This window comes from Rana temporaria, chromosome 8, assembly GCF_905171775.1.
Source record: "Rana temporaria chromosome 8, aRanTem1.1, whole genome shotgun sequence".
NCBI classification, from domain to species: domain Eukaryota; kingdom Metazoa; phylum Chordata; class Amphibia; order Anura; family Ranidae; genus Rana; species Rana temporaria.
Window position 1 is genome coordinate 70710875 of NC_053496.1, and position 16422 is coordinate 70727296.

The 16422-nt window shown below is 44.4% G+C and overlaps 1 protein-coding gene across 1 annotated transcript in view; it reads right to left on the reverse strand.

The window, feature by feature from the left end:
- Window positions 1–16422, reverse strand: part of ZNF365 (zinc finger protein 365) — a 50815-nt gene that overhangs the window by 22878 nt on the left and 11515 nt on the right. The window lies entirely within an intron of this gene.

Below are 16422 nucleotides of genomic sequence, written 5' to 3' on the forward strand. Positions count from 1 at the left end.
ATATCAATTTATCCAACTGTATTGTATTAATTGCAAATGTGTGGGAAGCTCAACGTGTTTTAAAGAATCTTCATCAGGGTCTGGATTTAAATACTGTAAATAGATGGTGAAACAGCTATTTATCAGCCAAATGTAAAAACAGCCCCAGTAATAGACCAGAAGGTGTCCAGGTGATCACACGGAGTGCACACAAGGAACATAGAAGAACCAAGGAGGATGGTAAGTGAAATGTGTTCATGTAAGTTGTATAATCCAAGATCCAATTCGACCTGGTGGGTCATGGTGGGAATGGAGGCGTATGAGTACCCATGCCTATTTTTAATTTAGTTGACTGATCTTGTAACCTGCTGAGGAAATACTTATGCTTCCATCCCTGTAAGGCAGAGGTCTCCAAACTTTCTAAACAAATGGCCAATTTACAGTCCTTCAGACTTTAGGGGGGCTGGACTGTGGCTATTGAGAATAGGAAAGATCCGATGTCAGTGGGAAAAAACAATACCCCATCTTTGGTATCAGTGAAAAGAATTGTGCCTCATCGTTGGTCCCATTGGGCCCCATTGTTGGGTGTCATTTGGAGGAATTGTATCCCATCATTGGTAAGAATTGTGCCCCTTCATTGGTGTCAGTGGGGGAAGTATGCCCCATTGTTGGTATCAGCAGATGAAATAGTGCCCTAAGGGCCAGATAGAAGCAAGCAAATGGGAATCTGGCCCCTGGCCGCAGTTTGGAGACCACTGCTGTACGGAGACGTCCAAGAGGGTTGGGTACTTTTGAGGACATGTGAGAACATGTAATGCTAAATGTTCATAAAGTATATTTGAACATGTTACAAAGGTTGTTACAGTTGTATATTATGGGTGCGCATTATACACCAAAATGACTATTTGACTTTGGAAAGTGAGTAGATCCTATGTGCACTAGACGTGAGAGATGGGCAGCACAGTGATGTAGTGGTTAGCACTTTCACCTAGCAGCAAAAGGGTCACTGGTTCGAATCTTAACCCATGACACTACCTGCCTGGAGTTTTTATGTTCTCCCTGTGCCTGCATGGTTTTCCTCAGGGTACTACGGCTTCCTCCCACTCTCCAAAAGACATACTGGTAGGTTAATTGACCCCTGTCTAAATTGGCCCTAGTATGTGTATATATGAATGGGAGTTAGGGACCCTAGATTGTAAGCTCCTTGAGGAGAGGGACTGATGTGAATGTACAATGTATATGTAAAGCACTGTATAAATTGATGGTGTTATATAGGTACCTGAAATAATTAAGAGATAATGCAGATCACCCTCAAGTGTTCTGGAAATGTCCAAAGTTTGTGTGGTATTGGGACGCAGTTGTCAGCATGCTTAATAATGTGTTCCAAATGGAAATCCCCACAATGAATTACATGTGCAGCTGTTTGAATCCACACAGGACCTCTTGTCAGACATGTGATGTATTAAAATCACATGCCTTACAAAGAGGTCCTGCATGGCCTTGTACATTGAACTTGCACTTACTGTGATGTGATCACATCAATAAATGTTTGGAGTACAGATTATGGATATGTAGTATGCCCCCTGGAACTCCAACCAGAACACTAACCTAGCCCTTTTTATGCATGCTCACCTGCCTGCCCCAAAAATGTAGGGCACCAAGATCTATTGTTTCACTAAAGAGTTATAAAGGTTATTCCATCACGTTTTTAGAGAATGGAAACTCCCTTTAAAATACCGTATATACTCGAGTATAAGCCAAGTTTTTCAGCATATTTTTGGTGTGCTGAAATTGCCCCACTCGGCTTATACTCGAGTCACCTTTTTGCACCTGATCTCCCGGAATTTGGGGACCCAGGACCGGCTGGGCACACATGTAGACACCACTCTTCCTCTACAAGTGTGCAAAGTTTGTTGTCTGGGGGACCTATGGCCGGGGAGCACCAACTTTTCAAAGCCGGGCACCCCTTCCATAGACTCCCATGTTAAACGGTAATTTCTCCGGTGATTTCGGGGACCCGGTACCGGCTGGTCGTAGGTCCCCTGGACCCGGAACTTGGCACACATTTCTCCTCTATAAGTGTGCAAAGTTTGTTGTCTGAGGGACCTACGGCTGGGGAGCACTGATTTTTCAAAGCCGGGCACCCCATTAATAGACTCCCATGTCAAACGTCAGTCTAGTTATGGACACAGTGAGGCATGGGCACAGTGAGGCATGGGCACAGTGAGGCATGCACATGGACACCCTAGGCTTATACTCGAGTCAATAAATTTTTCCATTTTTTTTGTGGTAAAATTAGGTGCCTCGGCTTATATTCGGGTCAGCTTATACTCGATTATATACGGTATGTGCTGTCATCCATCCATATTTTCCTAAAACATCAGCAAAGCAATGATGTTATCCTATATGTGATTTATATGTAAAGTGTCAGTTCTCTATAGAATTCTATTTCTGCAGATTCCTCTGTTCCCCAATAAATAGTGTTAAAGGAACACTAAAGGTTTGTTTTTTATAAGATCAATTGATTGCTGTAAGCAAGAGCATTTAAATATCACTTACCTCGTTTTTCCTTTTGACCTCCAAAATACAGTAATCCAGGTTTGAAAATGCCATTTCCTGTCTCTCCTCTTCTTGCTTTCCACCAGCATCTGAGCCGTTTTGCATGGTGGAAAGCAGAATGTGCTCACCCCCTCCCTATGACTACAGCCCTGCATGAAGATGCTCTCTTATCCCTCACAGGCATGGAGGCTAAGCCTAATGGGAACTGTAGTTCCCATTAGGCCGTGATGTAGCAAGAATGAATGCGCACCGCAAACCAGGAAGTCAGTGAGAATAATGATTCAGGAGTGACGGAGGTGAATAAAATTGCTCGATTTCAACAGGTATCAAACTAGTTATAATGCAAAACATTACTTTTTACTTTATCAGCTACTGTCAGACTTTAATTTAAGAGGAAAATATTTTTGTCTTTACAACCCCTTTAACTCTAACCAAAGTATGCTTTAAGAGCTTTAAAAGATTTCCAGTGACTCATATCACAGAAATTGCAATATTAATGTTATGTAAGTGAAATATAATAGACATCTCAGAAAGAACACAGTGAATTGCAGTATTTATTTTATTCTTCATCTTCTGCATGCCATAGCGCTTACAGTGGAAAACATTTGTCTTGGCAGATGAAATTCTCATACATTCTATTTTCTCTAGATTCGGTGTTCTTTTCCAGGAAAGTATAAAATCATGATTATAACAGCAGATCTGTTGCTTTAGGTTTTTAATACATGACCAAGCCAGGTGTACTATGTCAGCATGTGCTTTTATTCCCATAACCCGATTCATCTAGCAATGAGATGTGATATTACAATGGAAAATTAATATATAAAATTGTATTCTAATCTGTGATATTTGGTTTGATTCATCAACAAGCAGATACATAGGTAGATTCAGAGAGATTGGAATATCTTTAGGGAGGCGTAGCCTAGCCTGTTTAGGCTACACCTCCGTAAATTAACTAGGCTAGTAGTGATTTTCAATCTACTTACCTGCTAATCTACGGCGGCGTAGCCTCAAACGAGCGGGCGTAAGGGCGCCCAATTCAAATGACTTGGAGGGGGGCGTGTATCATGGTAATGAGGCTTGACCTTTTTACACTGCGCATGCGCCGGCCGACTACATTTCCCAGTGCGCATTGCGGCTAAGTATGCCGTACGGGCCTATTGATTTCGACGTGGACGTAAACAACGTAAATCCCGATTCACGGACGCCTTACGCAAACGACGTAAACATTTTGAATTTCGCGGCGGGAACGGCGGCCATACTTAACATTACTATTCCACTAGAGCATAGCTCTAACTTTAGGCGGCCTATCTCTTACGGAAACGACGTAATTCGACTGCATCGGCCTGGCGTTCGTTCGTGAATCAGCGTATCCCCTCATTTACATAATCTATGCCGGCCGCAATGGAAGCGCCATCTAGCAGCCATCAACAACATTGCAATCTAAAATAGGACGGCGCAAGCCGTCGTATCTTAGATATGTTTAAGTGTATCTCTGTTAGAGAATACACTTAAAGCGGGAGTTCACCCAATTCGTTATTTTTTTCTATTTTCCCCTTAGCTTCATGCTCGTTTTGTCTAGGGGAATCGGCTATTTGTTTTAAAATATGAGCAGTACTTACCCGTTTTCGAGATGCATCTTCTCCGTCGCTTCCGGGTATGGGTCTTCTGGAGCGGGCGTTCCTTCTTGATTGACAGTCTTCCGAGAGGCTTCCGACGGTCGCATCCATCGCGTCACTCGTAGCCGAAAGAAGCCGAACGTCGGTGCGGCTCTATACTGTGCCTGCGCACCGACGTTCGGCTTCTTTCGGAAAATCGTGACGCGATGGATGCGACCGTCGGAAGCCTCTCGGAAGACTGTCAATCAAGAAGGAACGCCCAGTCCCGCAGCCCATACCCGGAAGCGGCGGAGAAGATGCATCTCGTAAAGGGGTAAGTACGGATCATATTTTAAAACAAATAGCCGATTCCCCTAGACAAAACGAGCATGAAGCTAAGGGGAAAATGTGTTCGCTATGGGTGAACCTCCGCTTTAAACATAGGTCGGTGCAGATTCAGAGTTAGGTCGGCTTATCTGTAGATACGCCGGCCTAACTCTTTCTGAATCTACCTAATAGTGTTTTAATGGCTTGCATTTTGCACTTGAAAATGTAATACTTTATACTAAGACTCTGGTTAAAAACATAAAATGTAGGCAATTAAATCTGATCTATACCCAAGAACAAACATTATTATATTAGCTTACCTGTGTTTGTTTTATTTTGTCCAGCTTCTCCCATTATTGGCACCATTGAAATCTGCCAATAACAGACTTCCTATCCTAAGGTGCTAATGTTTTCTCACCACACTGTATCTACGGAGGGGCAGTGTTTTCACTTTTGCACAAGACTACAGAACACCCCCACACACTTCTCCATTCTTTACCCCCTTTGGGGGGGGGGGGGGTATTGTAATCCACATAGTTAGGGAACACTATAAAAGATAAGAGTGCATCAGAGGCAAATTGCACAGGAAGTAATCAGCTCACAAGATTCCTGTAGGGTCATCAGGTATTTTTTGACATATACTGAACAGCAATAACAAAGCAATTTCAGTATTTAACTGACAATAAGAGCAAATAAGAAAAATTCATTGTGAGTGTTTGCATTCTCTTCCAAGAAGACCTAAAGTAACACAAATTGACCCAATGTCCACCACTCCTTATGCTACTCCCTTAAAGAGTTTGTAAAGTCTACTTTAAAAAAAATAAAACATTTTATACCTACCTGCACTGTGCAATGATATTGAACAGAGCAGCCCCGAAACTCCTCTTTGGGATCCCCTGACGGTGATCTTGGCTCCTCCTCTTCTCCGTCTGCCCTCTCAGCAAACCACCAACTATGCAATCACTCCCAAACCAGGATCCATAGATACACACAGAGTAGCGCAGGCCCCCACTTTCTGATCACTGGATTTGACTGACAGCAGCCAATAGCTCTTGCTGTTCTCAACAAAGCCTGTGAGATCAGGAAATGGTAAGTGTTGGGGGGACAGTGGAAGATTTTAACCTTAATGCAGGTAAAAAACTTTTATGCCGCGTACACATAATCGGTTCGTCTGATGAAAACGGTCCGATAGACCGTTTTCATCGGACGAACCGATCGTGTGTGGGCCCCATCGTTTTTTTTTCCCATTGGTGAAAAAACTTAGAACCTGTTTTAAAATTATCTGATGGTTAAAAAACCGATAGAAAAAAACAATCGTCTGTGGACAAGTCCATCGGTTTAAAAATTCACACATGCTCAGAATCAAGTCGACGCATGCTCGGAAGCATTGAACATCATTTTTCTCAGCATGTCGTAGTGTTTTACGTCACCGCGTTCTGACACAAACGGATTTTTAACTGATGGTGTGTAGACAAGACTGATGAAAGTCAGCTTCATCGAATATCTGATGAAAAAAGTCCGTTTTCATCAGATGAACCGATCGTGTGTACATGGCATTAAGCTTCTTTCACACTGGCGGAGTACGCCAGCAGATTCGCCTGCTCAGCAGAAGTTCTCTCCGCTAATTCCAGCTGCCCAGGTGGAAGACAGGTCTGATGTTGAGCGGACACAGACACAACCCGCTGTTCTCTATGAGGCGTTCAGATGGAAACGTAGCACCTGTCTATTTCCATCCAACTGTTATCTGATCTGATCCCCATTCCATCTGTTTTTCCTGGACAGGTTCAGATTGGATGTCGGCGGGTGTCAGTGGGACATCCACACTCCATAGAGAGCAATGGATGGTCTGACAGGCGGACTCCATCAGTCGGAGCCCTTTCACACTAGGGATGTACGTGTGTTCGCGGTAAGGTGACGCTCATTTTATCGCCACTTTACCGCTATTTAAAAAGGGGTTAAAATTTCCCGTTACGGCACTTCCGATTCATTGCAATGGGCAGAGGCGTTTTGGGAGCTTTGTATACAGCGCTTTCAAACTGCCCTAAAGATTCTGCTTGCAGGAATTTTTCTAACGTCCTGCAAGCGCCCAGGTGTGAAAGCACCCATTGCAATTTATGCAAGGCTGTTTTCAGGGGCTTTACAGGTGCTATTTCTAGCACTAAAATGCCATAAAACTGCCTCAGTGTGAAAGGGGTCTCAGTCAGTGTGAAAGGGGCCTTAGACTTTAAAACCACTTAAACTCTGGGAACCTAAAAAATGTCCTTGCAAGGGTAAATGATAATTTTTGCCTAAGGTACCAGTAAAACACACTCACATTATTGCTTGCTCCTAATGGTTCTTTCACCCATGCAACCACTCCGGACGGTGGTTGCAGTGCCGGCCCAAGACATTGTGCTGCCTGGGACCAAGAATGAAATGCTGCCCCCCCCCCCCCCAGAAAAAAAATCACGCCAATCAAAAGGCCCCCACATTCATTATTTTATATCATGATAACTAAAGGGGACCCGTCATGGCTCTATACATGTATAAAGGAGTATAAAGAGGACCTGTCATTACTCTTTACATGTAAAGAGGACCTGTCATGGCTCTATAAATGTATATAGGACTATAAAGTGTACTTGACATGGCTCTATACATGTATAAAGGAGTATAACGAGGACCTGTCATGGCTCTATAGATGTATAAAGAGAACCTGTCATGGCTCTATACATGTATAAAGAGGACCTGTCATGGCTCTATACATGTATATAGAGGACCTGTCGACTCTTTACATGCAAAGGAATATAAAGAGGACCTGCCATGGCTCTATAAATGTATATAGGAGTATAAAAAGGACCTGTCATGGCACTATACATGTATAAAGGAGTATAACGAGGGCCTGTCATGGCTCTATAGATTTATAAAGAGGGCCTGTCATGGCTCTGTACATGCATATAGGCATATAAAAGGACCTGCCATGGCTCTATACATGTATCCAGGAGTATAAAGGGACCTGTGAATTGCGGGTGGCCACAATGTCTTTTGCGCAAACTAATCAATGTACGCTAATTGTGTTGTTTTTTTTTGGTACCAAAAATATGTAGAAGAATACATATTGGCCTAAACTAAAGAAAATTGTTTATTTTTCAAAATTTTGGGGATATTTATTATAGCAAAAAGTTAAAAAATATATATATTAGCACAAAAAATATGCTGCCCCCCTAAAAGTGCTGCCTGGTACCCATGGTACCACCTGGTCCCATCATAGGGCCGGCCCTGGGTGGTTGCAGTTGTGACTTTATCACACACGATGCAGGAAGAGGCGAGTGCCAACTGCTAGGAAGCAAGGAAAATTACTTTTAAGGCTAGGTTCACACTTATGCTTTGCAGGCAATGTCACGATCCATGCGCGTTTCCCGCGCCGCATTGCAATCGCACTGCCCTTGCGATCTGTTGTATGTGTCAATACAAACTTAATGAGACCCCAAACGCAGATCACAAACATAGTGGCCCAGATTCAGGTAGATCCGTGCAATATTTGCGTGGGCACAGGGCAACGAGTTTTGCTCTGCGCCCACGCAAATATTTTGAAATGCCTGCGATTCACGGAGCAGTAGCTCCGTAAATTGCGCGGGCGATATGCTAAACAGCCGGGCGTAAGGCTGCCTAATGTAAATGATCCCGCCGGGGGCGGGAATCATTTAAATTAGGCACGCTCCCGCGCCGAGCGAACAGCGCATGCTCCGTCTGGAAACTTTCCCGACGTGCATTGCGGCAAATGACGTCGCAAGGACGTCATTTGCTTCTAAGTGAACGTGAATGGCGTCCAGCGCCATTCACGAATCACTTACGTAAACGACGTGAAATTTAAATTTCACGAGCGGGAAGCGCAGCTATACTTTAGCATAGGTTGCCCCTGCTATAGCAGGAGCAACCTTGCGCTAAAGTCGCCGTACGGAAACTCCGTACCTTGCGTGCGCAGGGCCCGCACAACTTTTGTGAATCGGTGGTAGTATGCAATTTGCATACTATACGCCGATCACAATGGCCGCGCCCCCTAGCGGCCAATGCAAGAATGCAGCCTGGGATATGAAGGCATAAGGAGGCTTATGTCTGTCATATCCTAGGCTGCAGTCGGTGTAACGAGGTTCCTGAATCAGGAGCACTCGTTACACCGGAGCAAGTAAGCACTTGCGCCGCGCAACCTATGGTTGCGCGGGCACAAGTGCTTCTTGAATCTGGGCCAGTGTGTTTGCCAGCTCTGGATCACATCGTACAAAACTACCTTGTAATCAGGTTCAGTGTGGCTCCAAAAAAGGGACATGCACTTTTTTGGTGCGATGCAGTGCAATTTAAGCCCATTCAAAATTAATGGGCTCAAATTGCACCCCACCAAATTGTATAGGTATGCGGTGCGGTTCCTGTAAGATTCACATGCGATGTACAGTGTAAACCGATCATTACTGGTACACTAGACAAAAACGACCATTTAACTCTTGCAGTGCTGTGGATGCCCCAGTGCAAGGGTAGCTTTTTCATATTCCCCATAGTCCAGCTTTAAAAAAAAATAAACAACTCAAACAGCTCTGAAATACCATTAAGATGAAACTTGCCACTACTTCTGTGACATTTCAGTTTTTTCTAAACACAGCTGAGGGATGATGGCTCTACCAGAGCATCCAATCAGCTTCACGCCTATGCATTGCGTTTTAAGGCATGCTGCAACAATGTACATAAATGCAGGACACTTTATGAGGTGTATTTAGTGTCATACACTTAGAATAGCAGCCACAATCACAAGTGCAATAACTGCAAACCAACCCCCATAAGTCCATTAAGTTGCTTTGGCAGCCATTCATTATAATTTACTGCTTTTATACAGAGCAAATTAACACACAAAAGAACACATGTGGGGTACCGCAACATAATGGAGTGGAAAATTGTAAAAGAGCCCTCACACTAAAATCACTCTTGACTGCTTTTAAAGAAAATATAATGGTTTTGGTTTAGCTGGTAATCATAACATAATGTTTAAAATGATCACATGACTACAATAAAAAAAATAAAAAAAATGGACACAGTAGTGATGTAGCATCGGACTTATGAAACTATAGCCTAGTGAGGGGGACACAATATCTAACACACCTGGCAGTCTCTAATAGCGATGGCACCTCTAGATTTTGTAGAAAGGAAAGGTTTTACTCACCGTCTGCCAAGGTGGTGAGCCTTAAAGCGGTAATAAACCCAAAAGAAAAACTGTAATATATTGCAGCTTACCAATCAATACGTGTGGTGGCTGCATTAATTATTTTTATTGAAAAACAACAGACTTACTGGACAGATCATTAGATGAAAACAGAGGGCCAGATTCTCAAAAGAGATACGACGGCGTATCTCCAGATACGCCGTCGTATCTCAGCGTCTGGCCGGTCGTATCTATGCGCCTGATTCTTAGAATCAGTTACGCATAGATTTCTTTTAGATCCGACCGGCGTAAGTCTCTTACGCCGTCGGATCGTAACTGCATATTTACGCTGTCCGCTAGGGGCGTGTACGCTGATTTACGCGTCGAAATATGTAAATCAGCTAGATACGCAAAATCACGAACGTACGCCCGGCCGACGCAGTACAGATACGCCGTTTACGTTAGGCTTTTCCCGGCGTAAAGTTACCCCTGCTATATGGTGGCGTAAGTGCGGCGTACCAATGTTAAGTATGGCCGTCGTTCCCGCGACGAAATTTGAAAATTTTACGTCGTTTGCATAACTCGTCCGTGAATGGGGCTGGACGTAATTTACGTTCACGTCAAAACCAATACGTCCTTGTGGCGTATTAGGAGCAATGCACACTGGGATATGTCCACGGACGGCGCAAATGCGCCGTTCGTGGAAAACATCAATCACGTCGGGTCACAGAACATTTACATAAAACACGCCCCCCTGTTCCAAATTTGAATTAGGCGGGCTTACGCCGGCCTATTTACGCTACGCCGCGGCAACTTACGGAGCAAGTGCTTTGAAAATACAGCACTTGCCCGTCTAAGTTGCGGAGATACGCCGCTGTAAGAGAATCTGGCCCAGAAAGCCTAAAAAAGAAAATGGATGCAGCCATCACATCTATGAATTGATAAGCTGCAATATAAAAGATTTTTGCTATTAGGTTTAATACTGCTTTAAAGCCTAACTCTAGCTTTGCTAATACATTTTACTTTAAATCGTTCATCTGGACATTTGTCTGCTGTCTCAGTGCTTTATAAACTGTATTGCCCCATACACACGATCGGATTTTCCGTCGTGAAAACTGCTATGAGAGCTTTTCGTCGGGAATCCCGGCCGTGTGTATGCTTTATGGCAGTTTTTTCCGACGGGAAAACTGCCGGACAAAAAAAGAGCAAGATCTCTTTTTACCCGGTCAGGAAAAAATCCTGGCAGGAAATCCACTCGTCTGTATGGTTTTCCGACGGGCAAAAAACGTGCATGCTCAGAATAAAGTACGAGACGGGAGCGCTCTTTCTGGTAAAACTAGTGTTCGAAATGGAGATAGCACATTTGTCGCGCTGTAACGGACTGAAAAGCGCAAAACGTCGCTCACCAAACTTTTACTAACACGAGGATCAGCAAAAGCAGCTCAAAGGGTGGCGCCGTTGGAATGGAACTTCCCCTTTATAGTGCCGTCGTACGTGTTGTACATCACCGCGCCTTGGACTTTTGTCTGAGCGTGTGTATGTAAGGCAGGCTGAGAGGAATTCTGTCAAGAAAACCGGCGTTTTTTTATCTGACGGAAAAAACGGTCGTGTGTACTAGGCATTTGTAGTATCATCAGGGCAGTCTTTAACAGTGGGGTGTGGACAGGATAGTGCCTTGCTGGTCATCTCCACACGGCAAGTGGGTGTGCATGGGGAAGGCAAGCAGTGCAGCGAGAGTAGCTCGGAACGAGTGCCCAGGAGAGAGAAGACCTCCACTGCCTCCCTGACACCCAAAGAGGCGAGTATCAGCGCCTCCCAGAGCCTGCACTCCTCCTACCTCCTCTCTGCTCCCGACTCCAACATCAACAGCCCAGAGGATGAGGGCTGGCAGGAGGCACAGGCAGGTAGGGGTCTGCTGGAAGGAGCAGAGCGCCCTCATCATCACCCAGAAGGAGAAGGAGTCCTGTCCGCTGCTGGCCAGCATGAACGTCCTACTGCTGGCATGGAAGGTACTGGACCTCACACACACTACCCGCAGACAGGCACTGGGAAAGGGGGGCACAGGAGTGACTGCAGACAAGGCTAGGGGGTCTCTCTCTCATGCCCCTCTCCCTCCCACCCCCATCTCTCTCTCTGCCCTCTCTCTCACCCCTCCTCTCTCTCACCCCAAATCTTTCTCTCTCCCCCTCTCTCGCTCTCTCTATATATTTCTATTTCTCGCCACGCCCCAACCCCCTCCCCCAATGGAGAACATGGGACGGCACTGGAGGGGGAGCTGGAAGAGGACATGGGGTGGAGGAGGACATGAGATAGGAGGGATGGGACTGGAGGAGGAGGACATGGTATGGAGGACATGGGACTGAAGGATGATGAGGACATGGGATGGGAGAGATGGGACTGGAGGAGGAGGAGGAGAAGGCATAGAGAAGGAGGAGGACATGGGATGGCAGAAATAAGACTGGAAGAGGACATGGGATGGATAAGGAGGAAGATATGGGATGGAGAAGAACATGGGATGGAGAAGATGGGACTGGAGGAGAAGGAGATAAGAATATCAGCTACATACAGTTGTCCTGTGTTCCAGCAGTGGTATGGGGACTTCCTGTCCTGCTCAGCCAATCACAGGAAGCCTTATATTTTATAAATGAATACAAGGCTGAGGTAAAGATCATGACAGAATTCACCTGCCACTCCACCTCAGATAATCAGAGCAAGCCTTGGGATGTTTCCATACTGCTGGCAGAACACACAGCTGGTTGTTGAACGTGCTACATACAGCAGTGATAGAAGACACATTATTTCAAGTGGTAGCAAAGCTGGAGTGAGGTTTTAGGCTTCTTCTTTTAGAGACTGCTACTGATTTAACTATTTTTTTCATAGCAAAAGGGTCACTTCAAAGCCAAAATCCAACTGAAAATTTTAATCTCAATTTGCAGGAAGAAAAAAAGTGCATTCCTAGAACTGTAAGGAAGGGTTATGCCTAGTACACACGATCGGTTTTTCCGGCGGTCAAAAGACCGCCGGGAAAACCGAGAATCGGCTCAGTCCCTTTTCCCCTGTACACACGGCCGGTTTTCCCCACAGGAAAACTGCCAGGAGAACTTTGGTCGGGAAAACTGGCCGTGTGTATGCTCCATGGCAGTGTTTCCCATAGAAAAACTGTGGGGAAAAAAACGCTGCGATTCGCGGCAAGAAAAAAGGGAATGTGTTCATTTTTTAAACCACAGTTTTCATGTCGGGAAAACTGCTAAGGAGCATGCACACGGATGGTTTTCCCGGCCAAAGGAAAACACGTCAGTTTTCCCGACGGGAAAAACGCTTGTGTGTACTGGGCATTAGAATGTTTTTTACTGCTGCCCATGCCTTTCTGTCCCAGTGACATCAGCTGCCCACTTTTCTTACAGTCACTGCAATTTAAAGTAGAGCTGGAAGGAAAAAAAATCAAAATCTTTTAATACAGTAATGTATTTATTAAGAGTTATTGCCCAAATGTAGCTTTCTGCAAAGCTAAAAGCTGAACTTCAAGCAGATAAAAAAATACACAAACGTGAGAAAAACCTTGCAAGAAAGGTAGAAGAAACCCCAATTTAAAATCCTGCAAACAGAAGTGGCTATATTGTGTCAGGAGAAGAGGAATACAGGCTCGGACACACCAATTGTTGTCATTGATGAGAATTTGGTAGATCCATCTGCAACCGGACAGACAGTCCCATAGACAGTGACCATCAAGAAATGACAGAAGGTATCTCTCAGCTCCAGAAAGGTATCCACATTGAAGCGTAGACACTAATATTCCTTTGAGCGGCGAGGAGGGGATGACCTCCCGTGAAGAAGCTGAACATCGCCAGCCAAGGTCACAATCTTTGTACCAGGGCCATCAAGTTGGGCCATCTCCAAAAAGATAGCCCAAACCATAAACAGGGGAACCGTTAATCTAGAATGCCCCAATGTCAAGCAGTGTGGCACTAAAGTGGAACAACCCCCCATCCAAGATCTGAGGATGTGGCAGTCGACTGTCCTGTTGTGCGTGGATGTTTTATTACATTATGTTTTACAGAAAGCAACAACTGGTGTTTAAAGTGGAGGTTCACCCAAAAAAATAAATTTTTAACATTAGATTGGGCCTAATTACGGGAAGCAGAATCGGGTGTTTTGTTTAAAATCAATGCAGTACTTACCGTTTTAGAGATAGATGTTCTCCGTAGCTTCCGGGTATGGGCTGTGGGACTGGGCGTTCCTATTTGATTGACAGCCTTCCGACCGTCGCATACAGCGCGTCACGAGTTGCCGAAAGTAGCCAAACGTCGGTGCGCAGGCGCCGTATAGAGCCGCACCGACGTCCGGCAACTCGTGAAGCGCTGTATGCGACCGTCGGAAGGCTGTCAATCAAATAGGAACGCCCAGTCCCGAAGACCATACCCGGAAGCGGCGGAGAACATCTATCACTAAAACGGTAAGTACTGCATTGATTTTAAAATAAACACCCGAAAATTTCGGGTGAACCCCCGCTTTAAATATATTTTTAAATAAAGCTTGAATAAATTCCTAAATATGTTTTATATTAGTTTTTGTATTGCCTTGTACTGATGCACTGATGAAAAAAGAAGAGTCAGTACTCTGAGGCTCCATGCACACTGGAATAAAAAACGTTGCTTCTACAGGAGTTTTGTGTTCTACCTGTAGAAGCAACTCAACGTTATCCTATGTGTCCATGCACATTAGGACGTTTACAGGCATATTTTTTAGAACAACAGTTAGAGGCAGGAAAAACAAACCTTCTCATTCACGTTTCTGATTGGAGCTCACTGGCAGAAAAAACGCAAAACTCTCCTAAACTCGTCTAAACTTTGTACAAAAAATGCTCTATATGGAAGTTTTTTACTCCAAAAAGAACAGACGTTTTTTTAAGCCCAGTGTGCATGGAGCCTGAGACAGTTAGGTCCCTATTACTCTGCACAGTGCTGTCAGTCTAACACCATGAGCATGCTTACAGAAGGGGAAACCACAAGAATGACTTAAAAGTTGTAGCAAACGTTAAAAAAAAAAAAAAAAAAAACTTTCTGCAAGGTAAAGAAATAATGTGCTAGTATGCATCACATTTAAGCACAATATGAAAAACTTTTTTTGAAACAAAGCCACCCAGTGGCTCGCTGTCACCGCTGCAGAGGCGTCCATCTTCACCCAGTCTTCAGTACAGTTTGGGGGATGCAGCCGCTTGAATGGGTGAGTCGTTATGATGTCATTTATTCTAAACTTACCTGTAGGTTTAAATAAACATCCAGTTGGATCCAGTCCAGTTTACTATCACTTTAAAGCAGAGTTCCAGCCACAATTTCACTTTTTAAATATAAATACCCCTGTAATACACAAGCTTAATGTATTCTAGTAAAGTTAGTCTGTAAACTAAGGTCCGTTTTGTTAGGTTGTTACAGCATTTAGACACTTTATAAAATAGAAATTGACTGGGGCCATCTTAAGTGTGGGCATCATGAAGCCAGACTGTATGACTTCCTGGATTTCAGCCTTGCAGACCTCGCACATGCTCAGGGCTGCACAAGCAGTGTCAGATCAGGTTTCAGCACCTGTGCTGTCCAAGTCACATGATTCTTTGAGACTGGGGAGTGCACAGACTCCTGGAAAGTTACACCCACTACATTCCCAGGAGTCTGTGCGGTGTAGGTTAGGAAGCATTAAGCACCTAGGTGCAGGAAGTGGGAAGATTAACTATTCTTCCTAGCAACAACACTTTGAAGGCATCTAAAAAAAAAAAAAAAAAATTCGTAAAGGACTAATAACATTTTTTTAAAACTACTGATGTAATGTTATATTTATGGGTGGAACTCCACTTTAATGTGATGTTGTTCAACATCCAATCAGAAGGGGGAGGAAAAATTACACAGGAAGCAGAAATTAAATAACCATTTTCTCCTAATGTCACCCCTCCAATCGGCGAGTATCATTATCATGGTTTCAATGGGGCTAGCTAGAGTGTTATACACACGATCAGAATTTCTGATGGGATAAAATCCGATGGAATTTTCTGTTTGAATTCCGTTCAAGCTGTCTTGCATACACACTGTCAGACCAAATTCCGACCGCCCAAAATACGGTGACGTAAAACACTACGACAAGCCGAGAAAAATGAAGTTCAATGCTTCCGAGCATGCGTTGACTTGATTCTGAGCATGCATGTTTTTTTCTCCGTCAGAGTTCCACACAGACGATCGGAATCGGGAAAAAAATAAAACATGTTCTATTTCTAAACTCTGACGGAAAAAAGTCAGATGGGGCCCACACACGGAAATTCCGTCTGACTTTTTTCATCAATTCCGATCATGTGTACAAGGCATTAAACTCCGCAGATGGCTAACGTCTTAATTTACAAAAGTGAGGTAGAACACATATAGCTAGATTCAGGTAGGCAGGCGTATCGTTGCGGCGGCGTAGTGTATCGTGTTTACACTACGCCGCCGTAAGTTAGCGAGGCAAGTACATGATTCACAAAGTACTTGCCTGCTAAATTACGGCGGCGTATCGTAAATCAGGCGGGCGTAATGGCGCCTAATTTAAATTCGGCTGAGGGGGCGTGTTTTATGGTAATAGGGGGTAACCTGACGTGATTGACGTATTTTACGAACGGCCGTCCGTGTACATATCCCAGTGTGCATTGCGGCAAAGTACGCCGCACGGTCCTATTGGTTTCGACGTGGACGTAAATGACGTAAATCCCTATTCACGGACGACTTGCGCAAACGACGTAAAATGTTCAAATTTCAACGCGGGAACGATGGCCATACT